This window comes from Papio anubis, chromosome 5, assembly GCF_008728515.1.
Source record: "Papio anubis isolate 15944 chromosome 5, Panubis1.0, whole genome shotgun sequence".
In the NCBI taxonomy this organism is placed as follows: domain Eukaryota; kingdom Metazoa; phylum Chordata; class Mammalia; order Primates; family Cercopithecidae; genus Papio; species Papio anubis.
This window is the reverse complement of record NC_044980.1, coordinates 162216627-162236832: the sequence shown is the minus strand read 5'-3', so window position 1 is coordinate 162236832 and position 20206 is coordinate 162216627. Positions and strand designations below refer to the sequence as shown.

The window sequence follows — 20206 nt, the reverse complement described above, 5'->3', positions numbered from 1 at the left end:
ATATACACTCTTAGTCATTTGAGATCATAGTTATTTCTCATCTGGAACACTCTTTTCCTCCCTTTATTTAGTTCACTCTTCTCATCCTGTTCGCTGGAAAGGTCCTATAACTAATGGTTAAGCACACAATACATGTTCTGGAGTCAGCATCTGGGTTTAACTGCAGGCTCTGTTACTTCCTAGATGTGTCTACCTTTGACAAGCCACTTGCTCTTTTTAAGTCTCAGTTTCCCCATGCACAAAGTGGCAAAATCAAAGTGTCTAATTCAATGGATAATCACTAACACTTCTAAAGCTCCTTTAGCATAATGTCGGTAAATGGGAGCTGTTATTATTAAGAGCGCTGTCTTAGCTTAAATGTCACTCCCTCCAGGACTCTTTTGCTGAGTCCCTAGTCTAGGGCACGTCCCCTGTGCTTCTCCTTCAGGCCACTTATAATAGCTTGTAGTAATTTGTGTAATTTATGTCTGCCTCCCTCGCTAAGCTGTATCTCCCAGCAAGTACCATAGTGCCTGAAACATGCCGAGGGCTAAAGTTAAGTTTGATGAATGAATGAAAAAATGCATACTCAAATCACTAGTATCAAATGAAATTCATTGATTTAAGTGGGAAATCTGTGAACTTTTTATATCTGTTAGAGATCAAAGTAACTTGTAGAGGAATTGTTACTCTTAATTCTGAGTGAAAAGTGCTGAGCATTTATTAATCAGTTTACATGAAATCCATGAAATGTTCCTGAGTATACCAGTATACCAAATAACTAGTTTGGGGTATTGCTTCATTCACTTATGACAATGTAAGTGTCCCTCACTTGAACCAATTTTTTTTCAGCAAGAATTTATTTATTGATGTACTGTCTGTAATTCAAGCATTTTTAAATGTACTTGGGAACGTAGTATGTAAAATAATTGAAGAGGCCTCGAAAGTAAAGAATCTTTGGCTGAAGTAAATGTTCACTTTTGTGTAAACACTCAGTTTCATGTATTAAGTTATCTTAAAGCAAGAGCTACCCTTCATGAACTTAAAGCTTTAAAACATATATTTCCTAATATTTTCTCATGTCATAGACAGATTTTATGCATATCCTTCAAAACAAATCTGGCCCATGTTGTCCTATGAATATTTCAAACTAGAAAATATTGAAAACATTGCATAATTTCAGAAATCTTTTTTTTTTTTTTTTTGAGACGGAGTCTTGCTCTGTGCCCCAGGCTGGAGTGCAGTGGCGCGATCTCGGCTCACTGCAAGCTCCGCCCCCCCGGGTTCACGCCTTTCTCCTGCCTCAGCCTCCTGAGTAGCTGGGACTACAGGCGCCCGCCACCTCGCCCGGCTAATTTTCTTGTATTTTTAGTAGAGACGGGGTTTCACCGTGTTAGCCAGGATGGTCTCGATCTCCTGACCTCGTGATCCGCCCGTCTCGGCCTCCCAAAGTGCTGGGATTACAGGCTTGAGCCACCGCGCCCGGCCAATTTCAGAAATCTTTAAAGTCATTTAGTTATGAAATGATCAACTGAGCAAGTAAAAAGGCCAAAAGTAGTCACAAGAAATGTTAGATGTTTGTTTTTAAAAAATAGTTTTATGTTTCCGAAGTTTTCTCAAAATATGAAGAATGAGAAGGTTTTGTGGCCTTGAAATACCCCAAAGAGACAGCAAAATCTCCTTTTCTTCCTACCATGGTGGTAAATAAAACTTGAGTGGCCCTGACAGTAGATGTGTTCCTTTCTTTGTATTAATCATTGCTTTTCTGGCCTGTTTACTTCTCCACTGCCTGGCAAGATGCTGGGACTCTGGCTTCATCACAAATGAATCCCATCAACTCACCCATGACATGCTACACACTACTAGCAGTATTTGGCCACTTTTGATAAATTGTTTAGTTGTGTGAAATACTTCCCTAAACTGAAGTTCTGGAACTCATCAGGTGTCTTCTCTGACACTCATATCTTTCTTTGGCTCTCAGATTACCCAAGCAGCTGGGGTAAAGCCCATATCCTCCCACAAAGCATGCTGCTTTGGAAATTTGTATCTATTGGCTTTGGCACTCAAGTAATGTTCTTGCATTCTCCGTCAAGTCAGGGATGAATAATCTCTTGAGGGTGAGTAACCTTTTAAATGTTGGAGGACTCACAGTTCCAGGGATCAGTGTGCATTTAGCAATTTGTAAGAAAGGTCAGCATCCCTTATGACCACATTTGTGTTAGCAAGGCACAGATTCTTCTTCTCCTTCTTTGACTTAGTCTGGAGGTTGACATCACACTCTTCTCATGTCAATCCATCAGTTTGTGCAATCTTGATATACAAATGAAGTATGACTTCTGAGTTTCATGGGTGTGTAATCGTTATCATTATATATGATTGAAAACAGGCAGTTATAGAAGGGTCTTGGGTGACTGTCATTCTCCCGTCTATAAAACTCCTGGCAAAGGGATTAATACACATCCTATAAACAGAGCCAGAGTTAAGTTCCTGAAAACAACATCCCATTAATAAGGTTTAAATCTTGAAGTCAACATGGGAAAAATACGTTTAAAAAGTAACATCTAATTTGTTTTTCAATACGGTTGGAAGGTCAGATTTCATTCCTACTCCCATGAAAGTAATTAGAGCTGCTCTCATCTTAAGAAACAGAGGTATATTAGGGTCACACAGTGTTTTCCACACTTTGTTCTGTATTAGAAACACCTGAGGAACTTTTACAACTCCTGATGCCCAGGCTGTGCCTAGCACTAATGAAACCGGAATGGCTGGGGTGGGTGCCAGGTGTCAGTGATTTTCAAAACTCCTTGTGTGAACCCAATGTGCAGCAAAGTTTAGGAATCTTGAGTTGAAGCAATCATACATTCTCTACCACACTTCAGCTTTTCTTCATTGCCTCTTTAGCTCAGTGCATCTTAACCTGACTGCTCTTTAGAATCAAGGAGCATCTTTAGAAAATTCCATTCTGATTCATTAGGTCTAGGGCAGGGTGTACGCATCAGAAACATTCAGCTTTCCCATGTGACTCTAGCATGCAGCCAGGCTGTAGAGTCTCTGGATCAGCAGATCACAGAAAGAGGCACATAAGGTGGATCTTTTGGCATTTTTCTGGCAGTTAAGAGCTTCGTACATTTTAAAAATTCCTCTTCACTAGCTTTGTTGAATGAATTTTCTTCTTCAAAGCACTAGGCTGTAAAGTCCAACCATCTTTCTGAATCTGTTCATAGCAGGGTTACCTGATAAAATACAGGATACCCAGTTAAATTTGATTTCAGCTAAATGAATATTTTTAGTATAAGTATGCCTATGTGATATTTGGTATTATAATAAAAATTATTTACTATTATTTGAAATTCAAATTTAACTTGTACCCTGCAATTTTATTTGCTACATCTGGCAACACTAATGGTGGGAGAGCATGGCTTATTCTTGGGAAAGTCAGCAGCTGAATTTGGGTGGAGCAGAGCACCATCCCTTGAAACTTCAGGGTTTGTGGCCTTTTAGCACTTACTTTTTGCTGCGAAGGTGGTAAATAAAGAGCCACCAGCAGTTTTGGAATTAAAAACTCCTAAAATCCCCCAGTGAGCCAAGAAGATGAGGAGGTTTACTGTGCAAGAACTAGGATGTGGAAAAAGGTGAAGACCTGAATCTTGAGTATAGGTTTTGGTTCCAGGAATCCCAGCTCTGTACTCTCTAAGGAATCACTATTTTGCCACTTTGAACTTTTTTGATGATTTCAAGTGCCTCAGACTTGCTTCCATACTCCCCAACCCCTTTCACATTTTTTTACACGTTATTATTTCTTCTTAATCTCTCTGAATATCAGATGCTTGTGGCCTTGGCTGAAATTGAGATAGTTTCCAGGTGGAACTGCTCTCATAACTCAGTGAGTCTGAACTAATGGAAACTTTGGAAGTCCTTTGCAGTGTTATAAGCACCCCCTAATCTCAGGAGGCTTCCCAAGCAGTCTGGATACTTTTCTGCCTCAGTCTCTAAGGACTGTTCACTACTAGCTGATTCCTGAAATTTCCTTCCTTCCCTGCATCCCAAATAGACCTTGAACTGTAAATAAAAGTCGTGGGTGGGTGGGTGGATTTCTTAGCCAACAGCAGGTTCTCTACAAAGGGAAAAGGAGTGAGATTTCACGATGCTTCCCAGAAAGCAGGTGTTATAATGATTTTACCAAATTGGAGCCTGACATTTTGATGAATAACTCTTGAGAACCCCTTATAATTTCCTCCATGGAGGAGATAGGCAAACAGGTAATATGTCAAATCCCCCTTTGCTGGTCCAAGTTTACTAATGGACGGAGGTGAAACAGGTGAAGCACATTAACTTTTAACCTGTTAACATTGATTGTTTTCACTAAGCATTAGATACTCAAGAGAGAAATGCACACTGGCAGAAAGGAGACAAGACAAAGGGTGATAGGAAGGGGCTGGAAACTGGCCTGCATCTCGGAACATATTTGCAAGCCAGCTGGGCCCACTTTGCACAGATGTTTTTATAGGAGCAAGAAGGAGGGAAAAGTGTGCTAGTGTTGGATGCATTAGCACAGCAGTGGAATATCTTTGTTAGCATTTTTCCTTCTTTCTCACTGTGGCTGGACAAGGGTGGGGGCTTGGTCAGAGGCTTTGGGATAATTTTATTGCTCAACCTAAATTCAAGGAAATTATATACACTGACAATAAGACTTTTTACCAAGTTCATTTAAAAATGGTTAGTTTGTATTATTTGGATGTCAACTCTGAAATGCAAAGAGTTGCATGTTTATTTGCCTGTGGATAAAACAATCCAATCATCATTAGCTATTTGGAGAAAATATACTCAGAATTTATCTCCCTAGGCATAAATGTTGTGGTGGTTTTATTACAATATAGGTTTACTCTTCCCCTCCACAGATGATTGGTTTGGTCTTCCACTGTTTGGTGCTTCAGTTGCATGTCTATGTGATTAAGTGATTAAGGAGCTTGTCTGTAAGAAGGTTGCTTCTCTGTCTCTCTTCTTCCAGAAAATGGAAGAAGTCAGTTTTTTCTGTATAATTTGTAGGTTTGCAAATTAGTGGCCCACCATTGTACTGTTTGGCCCACACACAGTGCAGAAGAAAAGAAATATTTGATTCAAAGTTAGAAACTTGGGAATTTACACACACGCGCACACACACACACACACAATGTGGATTTCCAGCATATTTTGAAAAATCAGATTTGGCTATTTTGTGCCCATACTTCTCATGTCAACAATCCACCAGTTCCTTGGATCTCATACGGGGTATGCTTTTTACAGTTCACCAAGGCCTGTCACTTTATCATTGGGTTTTCTCAAAAGGGCCAGATACAAGGAGACATTTATATAGCCTGTGTGTATGATTCCTGTATGCCTTTGAATTTGCCATCCATGCCATGAGGCAAGATTCAATTATGTTATCACTCCAATGTCCTCCAACCTGATTCTGGGATTCTTCTCCTTTATACAAATGAAGTTCTTAATATTGCAATAGACTATCTGATACTCTACTTGAGGAAAAATTTGACTGTGTGGTAGCTCTAAAAGTCATTTTTGTTGTATTTCAATTTAGTCTGCTTAGCGTATGAATAAATTTATGACTAACGTAGTAACTCTTAAGTTGGTTTACTTCTTTGTGTTCTCAGTGATGAAGAATTAAAGTATCATCTGGATAAGCTCATCTATAAATGAAAAATAGAATTAGTAATTTGAATATTTAGAAGTGATTGCCTATACAGGTAAAATATAGCAAAGAGGTGCTTAACTTTGACTCTGCTTCAGCTGATGTCAGACAACTTTAACGCTAGAAGGGACCTTAGGAATAAAATCTGGCCCCTTCATTCTGCAGATAAAACTGAACTTAAGAGAGGTAAAGTGATTTATTCTTTTTTTGTTTTTGAGACAGAGTCTTGCTCTGTCACCCAGGCTGGAGTACAGTGGTGTGATCTTGGGTCACTGCAACTTCCGCCTCTCGGGTTCAAGAGATTCTCCTGCTTCAGCCTCCTGAGTAGTTGGGATTGCAGGTGCCTGCCACCACGCCTGGCTAATTTTTGTATTTTAAGTAGAGAAGGGGTTTCACAATGTTGGCCAGGCTGGTCTTGAACGTCTGACCTCAAGTGATCCACCCACCTCGGCCTCCCAAAGTGCTGGGATTACCGTGCCCAGCCAAGTAATTTATTCTTGGTCACACTATGGGTTAGTGTCAGAGCTGGGGCCCAAATGATATCTCTTTTGACTTTAACCAAGGCTTATTGTATTTTAATTACCCTTAATTGCCTGTAATTACATAGATACTGGTTTAGGTTTATTTCTTAGTTTTCAGTGTTGTTTATTGTTTATTACAATAAGCATTATTTACAATGAAAATTATATTGTCATAATTCTATATTTATAAGTATCGGAATTGTGATGAAATTCTAAATTATTTCAAAGGCACTTTTCTTGAAAATATGAAGATGGCCCTTAATAATGAAAAATTTTTAATTTATATTTTGAGAAAGGCTTCCAGACAACAGGCAATGCTAACAGTAGTCGTCTTTGCATGTCTTTAGATGGCTTCCTCTGCTTCTTTGCTTTTATTATCTGTATGTACACGTTTCCCATAATGAGTCTGCATCACTTGTAGAATTACTGGAATTTTTAAGCAGCTATGCAAAGGAAACAAAAGCAAATCCAGCCTGATAAAGACATGAAGCATTTGTATGAAATTAAAATGTTCTCACACCTCATTCATTCCTATGAGTGGGATATAAAGACCATTTCCTGTGACTCAAATATGCACACGCAAAGAGAAAAGATTTGACACTTTCCCACAGTGAGAGAAAAATGTCTGGTGGCCGTGATTGCAAGGAGGCATGTGCTGAGAGCTGTGACCTAGAGTGCATTCCAGGCTGAGTAGCACCAACTTTTAAGATTAAAAACCCAGCAGTTCCAACTCTCTTAACTATGATCCCTTCATAGTATCTGGCTGACCGACCTTGCCTGAAATTCTGGTATAGACTTTTGGTTTCCTTGAAATTCTGAAAGCTAAGGAAAATTCAAATTCTGATTTACTTTAGCCTAGTTTCAGGGAACTTAAAGATAGGAAAGTTAGCACCCGCAGTCCAGCCTCCCTCCAAAGGTGACAGCTGTGTGGTTTCCAGGGGAAGAGTTTACTTGGATGGGGAGAGAAAATGCTTCTTGATAAATCATGTGTTTTTATGACTCCTGTTTCTGGGAAACCTGATATGTACAATGCACCTACACAGTTGAAACTTGACCTCTATTACTGCTTTATGTGTGATTGTGATTGTGATTGAGTTTGAAACCTGAGTGATTAAGGAGCTTGTCTGTAAGAAGGTTGCTTCTCTGTCTGTCTTACTCTTTTTTTCTCTTCTTCCCCTCTATCTCTCCTTCTATATTTTTATATAATGTTAAATTTTGTAATCAGCTGATTCTACTTTCTCATGCTCCTTAATTTTGATTTCTTAGAAAGATGAAGCATTGGAAAGCACTGCATAACTCCATGTTATCAATCAGTTAATGTCTTCAGTCCTTTAATGTCCTCTCTGCACAGCTGGGATGCTTGAGAGAAGACTGTTGACAAGTCTTGTATGTGTGGAAGACACCATTTTACTTACTTTCCCTTTATCGTGGAAGGAACACAAGCCCATCTTACAAAAAGATACCTAGGACCCCGGAAGAACAATTTTTATTCTGAATCTCAATAAAATATTCTGTCACATTTCTTTGTATCAGTAACTCCTGGAGTGAACGTTCTCTTTTTAAGTTTTGGTATGTTTCTAAATAAGTCATAAATCCATTCACACATACACAAACACATACACCTCTACTCTGCATCTATAGACCTCTCCGTTGCAGTTGAGATGTGGTGTTGCTGCTGATGGGGTTGGACAAAGGATCCTTTCAGGCAATGCCTAGTGCTATTTCGTATGACATGGGAGTGAAATCCCTCCACTCCAATTTTCCTGCCAAGTATTTTGGTACATTCTCTCTCTTACTTCCTCAGAGTCTGGAGTGACAAGCTACAGCCTCAGGCTGGAGTGGCTGAGGCTCTAACACATAGACAGGAGAGCATTTAGGAGTAGCACAGAGTATCTTCACTCTGAAGGAAGAGTAATTGAAAAATCCCAAGCTGCTCCAGTTGGTTCTTAGGTCATTCCTGGAAACAAACTTTGATAGCCCCAACTCCCACTTCATGAGTCTTCTTGCTTTTCCTCCTACAATGATGATTCTCGCCCCACAATTCTCACCCTAACTAAAACGTGCTTACACTTGCAGATGTTGGTATGGACAGTTCCAAAGGAGAGCCTTACCACAAGATTTAGCTTCTTTGGAGAGTCTTAAAAATAATTTTTCAAATAGTTGTTCATCTAAAATGCTACTTATGTTGTAGAACAAGTGAACCTTTCAAATTACCTTACAGTTTATAAAGCACTTACAGATATATATTTAGTAGAAGAAAATAGAGGTATTCCCCCTATGGGAAATGGGCTGTGCCATTAGTCAGATCCTTATTGAGTGTGGGGTATTAATGCGCAATGTGCAGATTTGGGAAGGGAAATTCAGACAGACAGTATACCGAAGGAAAATGACCTGGGAAGCACTGGCTCTGAAAGTCCTGGCCTAGCACTGTGGAGTGGGAGGTCCTGCTGCTGGAACCACACAGAACTTGATTCTAATCTCAGCTTTGCTTCTTCATAGAGTGGAGGCTTTGAAGCCACATTTCTTGGATCCAAATCAGGCTTTCACTACTTATTTTGTAAACTTGGGCAGCTTTCTGGTGTTTCTTATCTTAGGAATGGAGACAATAATGCCACCTGATGCATAGTATTGTGAGGACTAAATGAGATATGATATACAATGTTGCAAAGGTGCTGGTGCATTATATGTCTTCAGTAAATATTAGCTATTATTCTATGAGTGATATTAGCAATAGCCAGTCACATGACTGCCTCCTATTCAATGTCCACATATGTAAAAGGGAAAAAGATAATTGTTATAAGGATTCATAGAGGGCATGTGTTTTGTTAATTTAATTTTAACCTTTTAATTTATTTTTTTTTATTTTATTTTTTTTTTTTTGAGACGGAGTCTGGCTCTGTAGCCCGGCTAGAGTGCAGTGGCCGGATCTCAGCTCACTGCAAGCTCCGCCTCCCGGGTTCACGCCATTCTCCGGCCTCAGCCTCCTGAGTAGCTGGGGCTACAGGCGCCCGCCACCTCGCCCGGCTAGTTTTTTGTATTTCTTAGTAGAGACGGGGTTTCACCGTGTTAGCCAGGATGGTCTCGATCTCCTGACCTCGTGATCCACCCGTCTCGGCCTCCCAAAGTGCTGGGATTACAGGCTTGAGCCACCGCGCCCGGCCACCTTTTAATTTAAAAAATTACAAATACATGCAAAAATAAAAAGACTAATGTAAATAACCCTCACGTGCCCATCATCAAGCTTCAACACTGATCACTTTTTGCCATTTTTCTTTCAATTATTTTCCCACCAGTTTTTGTTTCTGGGATGTTTTCAAGCAAATCACAGATAGTGTATTATTTCAACTGTAAATTCTTCAGCATGTAGGTGTGGAAGATTGTTTTCGAGATGGCCACAGTGATTCTTCCATGAGCAGCCCCTTTGCAGTGTGACTTTGCAGCTCATCCCATGAGGAAGTAGTCTGTTTCTCAGCACCCTGGAATCTGGGCTGGCCTTGTCATGCACCTTGACTAATGAATGTGGCAAAAATAATGTTATCGGATTCTAAACCCATGCCTTGTAATTCCTAGGCAAAAGAATCTGAACCTATTCCATGTTGCTGACATTACCAATTCATAAGTAAATAACACCACAAAGTTTTGAGTGGTTTATGCACTGACAGCTACCTAATATAGTAATGTGTTTTTAAAAATCCCTAACACAGATCTTCATATATAACGAACATGAAACTTTTAGTTTCCTGTCCAAAGGACAGAACTCACAAGGCATGAGACATTTTATAACCCTGAGAGTGAGTTTCAGTAGCTGGGGTTTGTGTGGAAGTAGTATTCCATGACATTCATTCTAACCAAGAACCTTCTGTGGCTGAATTGTATATTCCAGCTCAAGATCTAAAGGATACTGATCCTTGCTCTAAGATGATAGTTCGTAAGCTTTACTGGGTTACCGTCTCCTTTGAGAATCTGATGAAATCGGTAAGAATTCTTCACAGGAAAAAATAGTGTACTTGTACACAGCCTCCTTGCTACACACACACAGATCTCTATCTACCTATAGATAATGTGTGTGTGTGTGTGTGTGTGTGTGTGTGAGAGAGAGAGAGAGAGAGAGAGAGAGAGAGAGAAGCTTGCTTACATCATAGGGTTTGTGGACCAGCCAGTACATGGATACCAGTTAAGAAACTATGCTGGGTGCTGTGGCTCAGCCTATAATCCCAGCTACTTGAGAGGCTGAGGTGGGAGGATCACTTGAACCCAGGAGTTCAAGACCAGCCTGAGCAACATAGCAAGACCCGTTTTCTTAAAAGAAATTTTTTTAATTGGCTGGGTGTGGTGGTGCATGCCTGTAGTCCCAGCTACTTAGGAGGCTGAGGCAGGAGGATTGCTTGGGTCCAGGAGTTCAAGGCTGCAGTTAGCTATGATTGTGGCACTGCACTCCATGTACTCAAGCCTGGGCCACAGAGCAAGACCCTGTCTCTTAAAAAAAGAAGAAGGAGAAGAAGAGGAGGAGGAGGAGGAAGAAAGAAGCAGAAGAAGAAGAATAGGAAGAAGGAGAAAGAAGAGGAAGTACAAGGAGGAGGAGAAGAAAGAGGAAAGAAGAAGAAAGAAGGAAGAAGTAGGAGGAGGAGGAGAAGAAGAAAGACGGAAGAAGAAGAAAGAAGGAAGAAGAAGAGGAAGAGGGCAGGAGGAGGGGAGGAAAGGGAAGGAGAATAAACTCTAGTCTTACTTGAACAGACCTCTACGTGTATACCCAAAACTGCATAGTCAACTCTAACTGCCAGATAATCTGTTTGTCCGATTTCCACTGCTGTTGCTGTTGCAGCTACTTCTGAAAGAGGAGTAACTGTGGTATGGCTTTCTGGCTGCATTTTAGGTTTAGGGTCTAAAAGCTCCTTGACCAGTGCTTGGTTTAACCAGATTTGTTTCAGAGTCTTTCGAAGCTCTGGGTTCATTCTTCCACCTCCCACCCCTTGACCCTCGTTTAACCCAAGCATTGAGCAATATAATGCTCAGGAAGTTAGTTGGCAGCTCCCAGCAGGACCTCCGCAGCTATACCTTACCATGCTGCTGGCGCTGTCCGATGTGCTGGATGCTTCCACCATGTCTTGGCCTGTGTGTTTCTTGAAGATTTCAGTTGATAATTTATTGGGCGTAGGTAGACTGTAAATATTGCCTTGGTTCATATTTTATCACTGCTTGATTGCTGTCTAGGCTATTTATTTACCACGCATTAGTTTGTTCATGGTCCTATTGATGGAGAAGGCTAGCCCTTTGGCCACTGAGTCCATCCTTTGCTAATACCCCATAGGGCCAGAGGTCCCCAGGAATAGGTGAGGGTGGAAGGAAGCAAGGATATGTTGAGGACAAGAGAGCCAGCCCCAAACTCAGGTGAACTGAGAAGTTGGAATGCCTCTAAGATTGATATTAAGGTAACTTTATTGTTCAAAAAAGAGACAAATGAAAGTTACAGATTATTAATAAACCTACAGAAGTACTCACCCCACATCACTGTCTTTCCCCTTACTTTGCTTTAGTCTTTGTAATAGCACTTACCACCTTGCATAATAATGCATGTTTTTTGTTGTTGTTTGATTTCCTCCATTATAATGTAAGCCCCATTAGACCATGGGGTTAATTCCCTGTTCCATCTCCAGAACAGTGGCTGGCACATTGTAGGTGCTCAGTAATTATTTTAATTACTCTTTGAACAAATGGATGAACAATTGAATGAACTGTCATTACTAAATGGGTATTCTCCAAAGTTTTTTTTTTTTTTTTCCCTCCAAAATTGGTGCATGTAAGAATCTCCTAGAAAGGGCCTTTACAAGATGCAGCTATCTGGTATATATCTTTAGAGACTCTCATCTTTAGTGTCTGGAGGATTGAATTCCAAAATCAGATATTTAAGCTCTTCGAGTGATGCCAAGGCAAGTGGTCCTAGGAAAGTATTTTGAAAAAGTTGACTTATGTGATTTATACCCCCACAAAGATGTGTACCAGGAATACTTAGCAAAACAGTAGAGTCTCATTTTTTCTCCTTGCCAATTCAGGACATGTCAAAATAATAAGTCAAATATAATCAAAATAAAAAATAATCAAATAGGTAACTCAGTAACTCATTCTCATTTGAAATAGCTTTCTTCTGTTTTTTTCCCCCACATCTTTTTACTATTTCCTTTTCTTTTTTTTTTTTTTTTTTTTTTTTTTTTTTTTTTTTTTTTTTGAGACGGAGTCTCACTCCGTCGCCCAGGCTGGAGTGCAGTGGCCGGATCTCAGCTCACTGCAAGCTCCGCCTCCTGGGTTCACGCCATTCTCCTGCCTCAGCCTCCCGAGTAGCTGGGACTACAGGCGCCCACCGCCACGCCCGGCTAATTTTTTGTATTTTTTAGTAGAGACGGGGTTTCACCGGGTTAGCCAGGATGGTCTCGATCTGCTGACCTCGTGATCTGCCCGTCTCGGCCTCCCAAAGTGCTGGGATTACAGGCTTGAGCCACCGCGCCCGGCCTACTATTTCCTTTTCATAGATTTTTCTAAACAGATGCACATCTCACAAAAGCTGAAAATTCCTCTTAACCAGCTATTTCTTTCAAATTGAGAAGAAATTGGTAGCAGTCATTGAGAATGCAAAAAGAAATGTTTGAAATATTGTCAGACTCCCTTTTGCTGTTGGACTCTTTAATTTAAAGGGCATATAGGTCACCTAACCCCTACAACAAAAAAATCCATTAAGCCTCTAAGGACACAATCACATGATTCATTAGAAATATGAATGATTGGCTGGGTATGGTGGCTCATGCCTGTAATCCCAGCACTTTGGGAAGTTGAGGCGGGTGGATCACCTGAGGTCAGGAGTTCAAGACCAGCCTGACCAACATGGTGAAACCCCGTCTCTACTAAAAATACAAAAAAAAAAAAAAAAATAGCCAGGCTTGGTGGCACATGCCTGTTATCCCAGCTACTTGGGAGGCTGAGGCAGGAGAATCTCTTGAACCCGGGAGTCAGAGGTCGTAGTGAGCCAAGACCGCACCATTGCATTCCAGCCCGGGCAACAAGAACCAAACTCCGTCTCAATATATATATGAATGATTAAAAAACACTTAGAAAATTTTAAGTCTTTTTACATATTAAAGAAATATGAATTAAAAGAGTAATAAGAATTCTCACTGCTGGTTTGGAAAAAATTAATGTCTAGAATGGGAAAACAGACCTTCCCTTACCCTAAAACAATCACTTCCTACATGGATTGGAACAAGCTTTCTAAAGAGCAGCTTGGAAATAAGTGTCAAAATTTAAAGTGTGGACATCCTTTGGCCCAGCAATTATATTTGAGGGAATGTATCCTTAGGACATTATTTGACCAAGATGTATTTTCAAGGATATTAATGGATGGGCCATTTATTAAATCAAATATTTTGAGATAATTTGAATGTCTACCAATTCAGGGTTAATAAAATTAGTTGACATATTTCCATACAATAAAACTGGCTGACATTTATCCAGCGCTATTATTTGCCTGTCACTCTACTAAGTGTATTACAGGGATTAACTAGCTTAATTTTCACAACAATCCTCTACATAGATAGTATTATTATCTCATCTTAAATATGACAAAATTGAACCACAAAGAAGTTATGCAGCTGGTAAGTGGTCACATTGGGGTGACACCCAGACAGTCTGGGGTGATCTGTGTTCTTAACACTGATATTTCATAATGGGATATAACACAGCAACCATATGCAGAGGGAATGAGGATATATTCAGTAGATGAAAGCAGATCTCAGGAGAACTTAGCATAGTTACAGAAAGAACAGAGTGGAGAAAGGAAGAAAATATGTGGAACACTTACAAAACGTGTTTTAATGGGAATATACCAAATATGTTATGTAGGGAGTTACTTTTAGATGACTTTCACTTTCTTTTTATAATTCCCTACAATAAAAATTCTTGTTAAATAAGCTTATATTTCTTTTACAATTAGAAAATATGTTTTTTAAAAATCAGCCAACCGCTAGCCTTAATGTATTTTGGCAAACCTTGAGGCGGTCTTTCCTGTTTGAATCAATTGGTATTGTTTTTTCCTGCTAACATTTCCTATAAGCCAGTGCCTTGAAAAATCTCGATTACTCAATAGTTTAAAGTTGGCTCTATGTCCATATTTTAGTGAAACCCTAGATAACTATCCTGGGAGTTGTAATTAAGGAGATGTGTAGGAATATGAAGATACAATACAGAAATTATTGTGGTAGACATGGTTGCTTGGCTGACCCAAAAACCATTGAAAAGACTGAGATTTCCACAATTCAGGCTGGAGAAGCAAAGTCATAGGCACTTTGGACCTAGAGTTGGTCATGTAACACATGAAACCAAAGGAGTTGGCTGCTGCAGGAGCTTCTATAAAATACTTTTTTTTCCCCCCAAATAGAAAGATAAACCTGGATGGCACGCCTCTTGCCTCTACTAATCTTCCAGCTCTTCAGTCAGTCATGAGGATATGATTTTTGCAGTTGTGGCAGCCAGTTTGTGAACTTGAGGTGACAAGATAAGGGAAAGACCAAGGGATATGCAAGGGATACGCTGACCGTAACGTTGTGATGCTGCTGAGCGAAAGCCAGCTAAAGTCTACCTCCAGGCTTCTTGTTATGAGAGAAAAAGAAAGCCTTATTTGTTGAAGCCACTGTTTACTTTTTCATTAGTTGCAGCCATGCATATTCCCAATGGATACAGTGCTCAAAATGCTCAGATATTATTCTTTCTTGAATTTCAGCAAATGTTTTATATCTTCCCTTGCAAGGAAATATTGTTTGAATCATTTTTAGGAAATCTAAAAGACTAAAATTCAAATTTAGAGTTCATCCAGTTAACTTTCTTTTTTGACATGCAAAAATTAGTATTTAGGGAGAATAAAGGATTGCCACAGGGTTATAAGACTAGTGGTTATTTTCTTTTCTGAACAGCAGAATTTTGCATGAGGACACCTTCAGGTGGCTATTTGTGTTGTCTACAAGTCATAAGCCATAAGAGTTATGGTATATGACGTACAAGATGATAGATAAGAACATTTTACAGCATCTCAATAGATAAATTTACTGACAAGAAATATGTCTGCTCCTTACCCTGAGCATGGGAACTGCTGGCTGATGGATTCACAGAAGATATGAGTGTAAAAATGCTTGTCTGGGTGTCCTGGTAGCTGTTCTTCATCATAAGCACTTAAGGAGTCATTTTGTTGGATGATTTTGGTCACTGATAGAGGCTGAGATATGCAAGCTGATGGCTGTCGACAAAGCAATGACCTCATTATTTTTGTCTAAAAGACCAGCTCAATCCCTGCTGGAACATCTTTTTGGGATTTCTGTATCACTTATAGCTAACGTGTCTAGCTTTGCCACTTACATTTCTAAAATGTCATTTTAGAATGAAGCTTAAAAAGAAAGTGGGAGGAAGCTGAGGGTATAATATAGAACCCTGTCCACCAGTTGTATATTCTAATCAGTTCATTTAAATGTGTGTGAAGGAGCCACATCACAAAATGACCTGAAAAATCAGACCATAGCGCTATATCCTGAACACTTGTGATTCAGGTCTCAGCTCATACGTAACCTTCAATGGCGCATTCCCTGATCCCTCGATCTGATGCAGTCCCACATTTGCTCTATGACATCACTCCATTTTTGTTTCTTCTTGGCTTTTACCACTATCTGACGATTATTTTATCGATTCTGTTCTTTGTTCATTGTCTTTCTCCCCTCTAGCACTTGAGAGGTAGCAGGACTCCCTTTGTCTTGCTTGCTGTAGCATTCTGAGTGAAGATGTCAGGCCTCAGACTAGAAGTTCCATAAATATTTGTGGAATGTACAAAAGATGGTCATGATACTCTCTGTGACAATTTTGTCTACTTAGTCAGGTGACTACATTGTCTTTTAAGGGTGGGAGGGATGATAGATTACCTCTCCTCATTTTCATTGGTATGTCAGTCAAGCGCTTATGCACCTTAGTCCAAAGAGTTACAATATAAATATGTAAAGACAATGTGGGAATGATTAGAACTGGCACATGCCTCAGTCACAATCAAATTCATATTTGTGCATGTGCATGTATGTGTGTGTGTGTGTAGGTACATATACAGGTCAGGTTTATTTGTTTTTGCCTGAGTGGCCAGTGGTCTTGGTTACTGAGAAAAAGATAGATGTTTAAATTGTACCAGAATTATACAGATATTTTCACATTTCACTGAGTAATATGTTATACAGATATTTTCACAACCTACAATTGATCCTGTGCTCTGTGCATGCATATGAATTGATCGGTGAACCCAATATAAAATGCTCTGGAAATAAGGCAAGCATTAGCCTAGCTTAGGAAACCTGCAGCAAGATTGATTGGAAGGAAACCTAGGCATATATGCAACCACTACATAACTAGATCAAGAGCTTGACATTGAGCCCAAGAGAAAAGAGCCCATAGAGAGTCCCAGAGCTCCCCAACCCACTCTCAGGATAGAAAGTCATGTGGGATGTGGTGTAGCAAGAGCCTTACTCTGCTCCAAAGAGCAGCTAAGCTGCCAGCAAAGTAAACTCTCGGAGTAAGATAAAAACATTAATTACGGATGTCAAGATTAGAGTTTGCTTTTTCTGCAAATTCCATGGGGTCTCTAAGCAACTTGATCTTTGAATCCCTGGGGTACTAAAAATCTACAGAGAAGAGATTGTTATCTTAATGTTGCAAAAATCCCCACCTTGAATGCTGCCAAGTAAAAATCCAGCTTAATGACACAAAGTAGAAGGAATATTTCTTGTCTTTTCTTTCTTTAAAAGAGGACTGATATTCGAACACAATTTAAGCTGACAATTATAACTGTAAATTCTTCCAAAATTCTATGAGTATACAAAGTGCCTTGCCTGAGCTTAAGGAAACAACTATGCAATCACAAAAATTGGATTTTGATTTTGGAAAGCCTTTCTACATACTACTTTTAAAATGTATTGGCCAACTTAAAAATGTTTGTCACCTCAGCAGAGAGGCACTTCCCAGAAGAAGAACTTGACTGCTGGAAGGCAAAAAGCTGAGCCCTCATTATTTGATATTCATAAATGTAAAGTCGCCTTCTTCTCTCTTTTCACCCCAGTCCATTAATACTGATCACAGGGGATCCCTGGGAAGAGAATACAGATTAAATTACCAGTGTTCATAGTAGATAATAAATTACTACTCTCCAAACAATATGTGTTAGAAAATATTGTTGTGCGTATAGACTCTCATATCACAGAAACACTGGTATGTAAAAAATGTAACACTCCATTATTTTTTCTCAAGCACAGAACTTCCTATCAATCCAGAGCCCCCATTCTGTGGAATAAATTTAGTGGAGTGGAATCAAATTAGTCAGTTGTGGGTAAAATCAGTCTTTCCAGATTAAACTCAGTAGTTTGAGCATTTCTTTCTCTCTACCCTTCTTCCTGGAGTGGCAGGTAGCATCATGGCATCAGGGAGAGAAGACCACTGTCAGCCATTCACTAATTCCTCTACGGTGAGGGAAATGATGCAAAACCTTGGGTGATGTGGTTGGCTGCCCTCAGCCCTCTTGGCCCTCAACATCCCATGCAGCCTTCTTTACCTTATTCCTCTGTGCAAAGTTGCTGCCTCCCATGAATCCAGGTGAGAAGTGGAGTACAAATTCCCTCTACCATCATATTCCCAAACATACTCTAGTACTTTTCCTTTTGCAACAAACACTATCTCAAACACTAGCTCGTTTGCTGAGAGTCCCCGACCAGCATCTCACTGTTTAGTTTTTCTTTCTGATTCTCTTGTCTCCCATATAAAAAGTGTGTTTAGCTTTGAAAAACCTCAAAAAGTCTTACAACCTTCACAAAAGTTGTAAGACTAATATAATGAACATTTGTGTATCTTTTATATAGATACAGTAATGGTTATGTTTTTTGTCTTATTTGCTTTGTTTCTCTCTATCCTCTCTCTCTCTCTCTCTCTCTTTCTCTTTTTCCCCTGAATCAATGGAGTTAGTTACCTACATCATGCTATTTCACCCTGAAATACTTCACTATCTGTCTCCCTAGAATAAAGCATTTTCTTACCTTATCAAATTTGGGGATTTAGTATTGATGCAATGCTATTACTAATATACATACATACCCAACAATTTTCACTTGCCCTAGCAATGCCCTTCTTAGAATGTTTTCTTTCTCATCTAGGATCCTATCTGAAATCGTTGACTGCATTCAGTCATCACGGATCTTCACTCTTCTTTAATTGAGAATATCAGCTCCAAGAATGACCTTGTCAGAGTGCAGCAAGGCTGGGGAGGTGAAGGTTGGGAGGGAGAAACTAATTTTATTCTTTAGGTCTAGTCCTTGGTTTTTAAAGTTTAGAATCCAAGAGATTAATTCTTTTGTTGTTATTTGCATTTTTTCATTTAGATGTCTAAACTGTGAGCAGTGAGTACCAGCCAAAGAAGACTGAAGGGGGAACAAACCATGCTAGTTAATATTAATATTACACTTCCAATTATTGCCCTGCCCAATGTATTTGTATCTTTCATTGAAGTGGATTCTTCTCCTGTGAGAGTTTTTGACAGTCCCCCCGTGTCATCTTGTTCTGCCTTTCAGAACTCAGTTTCTGGAGGACAATGTCCTTCCCTCTCATCTTGGTCTCCCTGTCCTCTGATTCCCTCCTTACAGGTGTATTATTGCAATTGATGCCAGAGGGCGAATTCTTTTAGCTGGCTTTTGGAAGGACTTTTTGGACACGGCCTAAAATTTAAAGGACAATTATGTGAATCAAGTATGAAATCAGTGATATTGCAGAGGAAAATTTGAAGGACCCTGGTAATGAAGTGAATTGCTTTCGCACAGGCCTAATTTAGCTAAAAGCCTCAGTAGCAGCTTCAAATTAAATATTGCAAGTTAAGAGTGTCTTTGTGTTTTGATAGTCTCTGAAAATATTTTTTTGGAGAATGAGCTCAATTTATTAATTACAGCTGATAACTTCTGAACTTTAAATCAGTCACAGGCTTCTAGCTTAACAATGTCACTACTTTTGAGATGCTTGTATTAGAAAACTGACAACTTTATGACAATGAAATAAAAGCCCTTTGTGCTATTCTAAACAATATTTTATTTGACACCAGGGAGATATTGTGTGAATACTTCATTGGTGGAAACACAGAAGAATAATTATTCTTTTTCAAATAATAGCATAAACAGTTGAGCTTGGATTCTGGGGTTTACTCAGTAACTCTCAGAGCGTGATTTGCTGCTGCTGAGATGTACAGAAAAAAAGAAAAGAAAAGAAAAGGAAAAAGAAAAGAGACCCTTTTCTTTGAAAGACAAGTCACAGACTGGGAAAAAAAATTATCTATGTATCTATATGGCAAAGGGCTATGTCAAGAATATACAAAGAACTCTTTTTTTTTTTTTTTTTTTTTTTTTTGAGACGGAGTCTCGCTCTGTCACCCAGGCTGGAGTGCAGTGGCCGGATCTCAGCTCACTGCAAGCTCCGCCTCCTGGGTTCACGCCATTCTCCTGCCTCAGCCTCCCGAGTAGCTGGGACTACAGGCGCCTGCCACCTCGCCCGGCTAAGTTTTTTTTGTATTTTTTAGTAGAGACGGGGTTTCACTGTGTTAGCCAGGATAGTCTCGATCTCCTGACCTCGTGATCCGCCCGTCTCGGCCTCCCAAAGTGCTGGGATTACAGGCTTGAGCCACCGCGCCCGGCCAAGAATATACAAAGAACTCTTACAGTTCAGTAAGAAGGCTAACAATTTAAAAAATGGGCAAAAGGTGTAAACACTTCGGCTAGTAAGTACACAAAAAAGTGCTCAGTAATGTGAGTCATTAGGGAAATGTAAACTACAGTGAGATATCACTTCACACCCACTAAAGTTAAAAAGAGAGTGTTAGCAACCCAAATGTCCATCAACATGTGAATGAAGAAACAATTTTTATCATGTTCATGCAATGGGTTCCTACTCAACAGTACAATAAGCAAGGATGAAGCAAGAGCAA

At 39.7% G+C, this 20206-nt stretch overlaps 1 long non-coding RNA gene across 4 annotated transcripts in view; it reads left to right on the top strand.

The window, feature by feature from the left end:
- LOC103885573 overlaps positions 1-20206 on the top strand; it is a 240552-nt gene that overhangs the window by 5414 nt on the left and 214932 nt on the right. The gene's annotated exons all lie outside the window — the stretch shown is intronic.